This window comes from Limulus polyphemus, unplaced genomic scaffold (genome assembly GCF_000517525.1).
Source record: "Limulus polyphemus unplaced genomic scaffold, Limulus_polyphemus-2.1.2 Scaffold1123, whole genome shotgun sequence".
NCBI classification, from domain to species: domain Eukaryota; kingdom Metazoa; phylum Arthropoda; class Merostomata; order Xiphosura; family Limulidae; genus Limulus; species Limulus polyphemus.
Genome location: NW_013666733.1, coordinates 198,229 through 204,923, shown reverse-complemented (window position 1 = coordinate 204,923; position 6,695 = coordinate 198,229). Strand labels below are relative to the sequence as shown.

At 38.0% G+C, this 6,695-nt stretch overlaps 1 protein-coding gene across 3 annotated transcripts in view; it reads left to right on the top strand.

Annotated features, from left to right (window-relative positions):
- Positions 1-6,695, top strand: part of LOC106462238 (zinc finger protein castor homolog 1-like) — a 242,118-nt gene that overhangs the window by 120,027 nt on the left and 115,396 nt on the right. For all 3 annotated transcript variants that reach the window (XM_022389432.1, XM_013922139.2, XM_022389429.1), the window contains exon 3: positions 4,560-4,683. The gene's annotated coding sequence lies outside the window, so the exon portion shown is untranslated. The remainder of the gene's footprint in view (positions 1-4,559; positions 4,684-6,695) is intronic.

Here is a 6,695-nt window from a genome sequence, read left to right as displayed (position 1 = left end):
AAAACTCGGGCCAGTCAGGAGCAGTGTATAGAGACAAAACTCGGGCCAGTCAGGAGCAGTGTATAGAGACAAAACTCGGGCCAGTCAGGAGCAGTGTATAGAGACAAAACTCGGGCTATTCAGGAGCAGTGTATAGAGACAAAACTCGGACCAGTGAGGAGCAGTGTATAGAGACAAAACTCGGACCAGTCAGGAGCAGTGTATACAGACAAAATTCGGGCCAGTCAGGAGCAGTGTATAGAGACAAAACTCGGGCTATTCAGGAGCAGTGTATAGAGACAAAACTCGGAATATACACTGCTCCTGACTGGCCCGAGTTTTGTCTCTATACACTGCTCCTGACTGGTAGACAAAACTCGGGCCAGTCAGGAGCAGTGTATAGAGACAAAACTCGGGCCAGTCAGGGGCAGTTTATAGAGACAAAACTTGAGCCAGTCAGGAGCAGTGTATAGAGACAAAACTCGGGCTATTCAGGAGCAGCGTATATAGACAAAACTCGGGCCAGTCAGGAGCAGTGTATAGAGACAAAACTTGAGCCAGTCAGGAGCAGTGTATAGAGACAAACAGGAGCAGCGCCTTCATCCGTAAAGTGAAGGATATGGTATGGCTACGACAGAGGAACCTCCTTCTCAAAACAGCTATTGCAATAAAGTTGAACGTTGTCATCTGGTATCATTAACAAGATCAAAAACATGAAGTTGACAAAGGCTCACTAATTAAAATTTACCAAAATTCCACATATTGGAATTTTGGTTTGTTTGTTTAAGCGCAATGATATACACTGGGGATGTAACTCCGAATTGTAGCGTTAGAAGACCTGAAGCTTACCGCTGAGCCATCGGGGGGGCACGTGATAAACATCAGTTTTCAAGTAGTCCAGAGAAATGGAATTTTTCATTCATTTGTCTGTCATGAACTTAATTTATTAGGTTTACATCACACATACATTAATAGCTGGTTCACTGTTGGTTCAGCGGTAATTCTGAGGTCTTATAACACTAAAAATTGTGCTTAAAGCAACCAAAACAAACACACAAACAAAACTAATCGCTCTTCTCCAATAACTCAGTATTATATGGACTGGGTGTGGCCTAATGGTTAGCGTATAAAATTCTGAAACCGAGAGTTACAGTTTGCGTCCCGCTGCCGCAAAATCACGCTTATAGAGTGCTATTAACTAGCTACCTTCCTTCAAGTCTGTCAGTTCAAAATTAGTGACGTCTAGCGCCAATAACTCTTCTGTAGTTCTGAGCAAATATCCAAAACTCAATGCCACATTGAAGCTTACTTTGAAAACTTAAAACATGCTGAATTTTAAGGCCGTATTCTACATTTCCTAAACAATGAAGACGTTAATGAGACAGAAAATACGATGACGGCATTGGCGTTTGAAATATCTCACCAGAGCGTTGCAAACAAGCATTTAAAAGTCCGTGAAAAAACAAGAAAAGAGTTGTTAAGTTAACCATAACGGATTGTTCGTAGTGGAACCCCGCCCACTTCCTTCCATAGAACAATAATGATTCGATAAATTGTATTGCCACAAGGCATCTATATAATTTAGATTACAACAAAAACATTTTTCTGTAACTCGTTGTTGAGTTTGTTTAGCTGTTATCTCACCACTATCTCAGTCTTCTTCTTTGATCTTTCATTCCCACACTTCGTTTAACCTTTTGTTTAACGGGTGGATTCAAATGGCAACTAAAGGATTCGCCTGAGAGAAACTTACTATAGTTTTTCGTAATCTAAAACTTCGAGAAAACTGGTAATTTCCTGATAGAATAGGAATGGGTGACAATTATTACAGGAAAACAGGATTTTCCCGTTAAGATGATGATTCATAACGGGGCAGCTTGTTTACTTTGTTATTAAAGAGGGCAGCACCTGCATTGCAATGTTAGGCCATTTAGAGAGTAGAGTGCAAACAGGTTTAAGAGGGTAGGGCACGGAAGACTTGCTCGACTGAAATAAACTACTGGAAGATGAACAATGGAATTCACGCTTAGTTAATTCTTAAAGCTTTGAACAAACTGAGAGTCGACAGGATTTTTAACGGATTCTTTTTCTTTTCTATGGGAGATTCGAAAATAGGCTAACGTTGCATATTTCTTGCTTCTATTGTGCAAATCTTTATCGTTATTTGTCAGTAGACTTGAAATGCTAAAAATCGGGTTTCGATACTAGTAGTGGGTAAAATACAGATAACCATTGTGTAGCTTTGTGCTTAACAACAAACAAACGCAAAGCAAATTAGTTTGTTTACAACGTTGCCCCAGTCTTTTTTGCTGTTACCTATTTGAATCGTTGCACATCTCTCGCAGCTATTACCCAAATCTTTATTTTAGTTTGTCTATAACGTTGCAAATTGTTATATGTTTCTTAAAGCTATAGGATCAAGGCTATCAAAATGATTGAGAAAATTAAGAACTTTTATTTTAACAACGCCATTCCTAACGCTTACTTGTATAATGAGACTTATGAAATTGCAACGGAGTATCTCATGATATCCCCCATAACATACACATTTTTCGGTACCTAAAGCTTACCTATGTAATGGTCAGTAGCCCCAAAATGACTTGTAAAGCAGCAAGTGAACACCTGAAAAATAACTTTTCTCGGTTTTGCACATGGATGATGTGCTGAAACCGTTAATAATAAAGCAGCAAAAAACAAACAACAAAAATTTTATTGGATAAAAACACTTAATTTTTTTCTGTCCGGTGGGACAGAGGTAAGTCTTCGGATTTACAATGGTAAAATAAGGGGTCCGATTCTCTTCGGTGGACACTGCAGATAGCCCGATGTAGTTTTTCTATAAGAAAACCCACACTTTCTGAAAATACCATGTTATCAGAATTATAACATCATTTAACCCACGGTGGATCACCCGTAAGTTTGCGAACTTATAGTGCTGAAATCCTGGGTTCGATTTCCCACAGTAGGCAGAGCGCAGACATCTTATTATGCAGCTTTCCACTAAAAGGACAACAACAACGAATTGTAACATCACTAAATAGCTTTACCATTTGAATTTCTATAACCACTGGGTTAAGGTTAAATGCCGTAAGTTTCAAAGGACAACAACAACGAATTGTAACATCACTAAATAGCTTTACAATTTGAATTTCTGTAACCACTGGGTTAAGGTTAAATGCTGTAAGTTTCAAAGGACAACAACAACGAATTGTAACATCACTAAATAGCTTTACCATTTGAATTTCTGTAACCACTGGGTTAAGGTTAAATGCCGTAAGTTTCAAAGGACAACAACAACGAATTGTAACATCACTAAATAGCTTTACCATTTGAATTTCTGTAACCACTAGGTTAAGGGTAAATGTCGTAAGTTTCAAAGGACAACAACAACGAATTGTAATATCACTAAATAGCTTTACCATTTGAATTTCTGTAACCACTGGGTTAAGGGTAAATGTCGTAAGTTTCAAAGGACAACAACAACGAATTGTAATATCACTAAATAGCTTTACCATTTGAATTTCTGTAACCACTGGGTTAAGGGTAAATGTCGTAAGTTTCAAAGACTAGTGAAATACTTTCCATGTATTGGTAAATTTGCTGTTAACATTTTCCAAAACTGAGGAATACTCGGAAGTTCGATACATCGTCTCCAACATCTATACCTTGATAAAGTCACTTATATTTGACTCTCAAACCAATGCTGTGTTGAAGATGTTTTATCTAGAAACCGAAGTTTGTGCTGAAAATGTTTTATCTAGAAACCGAACTTTGTGTTAAAGATGTTTTCTCTAGAAACCGAAGTTTGTGTTGAAAATGTTTTCTCTAGAAACCGAAGTTTGTGTTGAAAATGTTTTCTCTAGAAACCGAACTTTGTGTTGAAGATGTTTTATCTAGAAACCGAAGTTTGTGTTGAAAATATTTTCTCTAGAAACCGAACTTTGTGTTGAAGATGTTTTATCTAGAAACCGAACTTTGTGTTGAATGCCTTCTTACATAATGATCTTTGTGTTGAAGATGTTATTTTTCCTGGAAAGTGAATTCTGTGTTGATGTAGTTTTTCTAGAAAACCAGCTCTACTTTGGAAATTTGTTCAAAACTCCACCTTCATAGAAACCACGGATGAATGAATCTGTTTCGCCTTCCCGTGAAGTGATCTCTGTTGAAGGTCTACGATTCGTTATTAAAAGTAGCAGTTTTTAAATACAGGCAGAGCAAGTATGACGTTTATAGACATAATATGAGAAACCCGATAGACCAACCAAGCACTCAACCTATACACTCCCTCCCCCCTAGGAAATTAAAATTTGAACAATTACCAGACAGTGAGAAACATTTTTTATTGTTACTATTTGTAGAAGTTTGAAACAGCTGGAATTTAATAGCACATCACCTTCACGAGACTCCGACAACCATGCTAACTCACTTTCTTGTAGTGCTTCCAAGGGAATGACCTGACCTCTAGTGATGGCGAGTGTTAACTACAAGCGTTTTATCTCCAAAATGGGCAATTATTTCAACTAATCGTAGGGACGTTCTATCGAAATTTGGTGTTAGTATATGACTTCTTTTCTTTGTAGGTCCATTCCCATAACATTGCCTATTATGCCGGAAAGGGATTTTCATCGCTGAACCCAGGTGTCAAACACACGTGACAACAACGCCCACCGAGTAGGAACTACCTCTTGCTGTTCCCCCAAACAGGTAAAGACTAAATTTAAAAATAAACTTTTTAACACATGCGATAAAGTAAGCCTTCAGGTAAAAGCACACAATACTGTGGGGAAGAAACATTCGTACACACAACTTTTCTTTTGTATGTATGTTAGCTAATCACCAGGCGGCGCTTTTCATAACAGTACTTTGAATCTCCGTCACACCAAACATACTCGCCCTTTCAGCCGTGGGGGCGTTATAATGTGACGGTCAATCTTACTATTCGTTGGCAAAAGAGTAGCCCAAGAGTTGGCGGTGGGTGGTGATGACTAGCTGCCTTCCTTCTAGTCTTACACTGCTAAATTCGGGACGGCTAGCGCAGATAGCCCCCGTATAGGTTTGCGCAAAATCCATAACAAACAAACAATGATAATCATCGGGATTAATAACACTTACAGTTTGCTTGTTTTGAATTTTGCGCAAAGCTACACTGAGGGCTGTCTGCGCTAGTCATCCCTCATTTAGCAGTGAAAGACTAGAGGGAAGGCAGGTAGTCATTACCACCCACCGCAAATTCTTGGGCTACTCTTTTACCAACGAATAGTGGATTGACCATCACATTATAACGCCCGCCCCGGCTGTAAGGGCGAGCATGTGCGGTGGGACCCACATTGGAACTCGAGACCCGCAGATTGTGAGGCAAGCGCACAAACCACCTGGCTATGCCGGGCCTAACAATTATAGACATACCGATATGGCTCCTATCCGAATCCTGGCCCTTGATATAGGATATATCAATGTGTTAAGACCACCATTCCTCCACAGCTGAACACATTTGTTGACAAAGCAAAAAAGTTGACTCGAAACTTTTACCCTTATCACAACGCGTGGTTTTTGTTTGTGTTTACCCTTGTATCATAAGTACTTGAAAAATGTGTGTGTTTTTGTGTTAAATAAACATTCTTAACGTTTAGATGACCTATACTGTAATTAAAATTACAATTTATTGCCATCTATCAAAAGTAACTGATTTTCTGAAGGAACTGACTATTTGATGTCGGTCATTCATCCACAACTAAGTGCACCCAATAAATGCACGAGACGTAGGAGTGGTAGGGTGGGGCATAAAGGCTTAGGGATTGGTATGTAAAGGTTGATATCACCTTTTAAAATGGTGTTTGAGGTGTGTTAGATTAAGGGTATAATCATATTCGCGCGCAAAAAAAAAAAACCCAAAACCACGGAGATTGAAATTTGTTCAAAAGACAGCGTTAAAACCATGCGTTAAGACTTTTTACTGATTCAGTTCAAAATGAACCTCGCGATCCGTTACAGTTCTATAAAGAATTAATTAAAATATATATATCAAAATTCGAGAACCCTGATAATTAGAGTGTTAGTTTATCTCTGAGAAAAGAAGGGTTTAGGTATACCAGTCGAAAGCGATCGGGTTTCTTGAATTATGTCTTATGTGTACGTCTTATCCTATATATATATATGTATGTATGTATGTTTTATCTATCTCATTATACACCATGTTAACTTAAATTACTTGAAACAATGACCCCATGTTCTGCCCTTGATTCATATTCTAAAAAATATACTTATTCAACTGAAGCTAAACTTGAAAAGTTATTCTGACCTTTTTTTTTTAATCAGCTTCGCAAGTAACAATATATCCCACAAATTGACTAAAATTTGCTAATTCAATCCTCGGATATCGCATTCTAAGATAGGCGTACTACGTTGCGACGTAACAGAAAAACGTAGATATTGCTGTATTAACCCTTTATAGCACGCATTATTAAAATGAGGCGGGAAAAAATGTTTTCTTTGAGTTTATTATTTAAGTAGGTCTACATTCCACCTTTGTTTTTTGTGTGTGAAATACATGTTGGTATACTATAAATAGGTACGTTACCTAGAAGTAACTGATCTATGCCACACTCCAAACCAGTCTTGTCTAGTCTTTTTTTTTTTCTAACTAACTATTCATCCCTCTGGTCAGCAGCTCCTTCATGCATTGGCTATATAATTTTAAAGATAACAATTAATTGTTT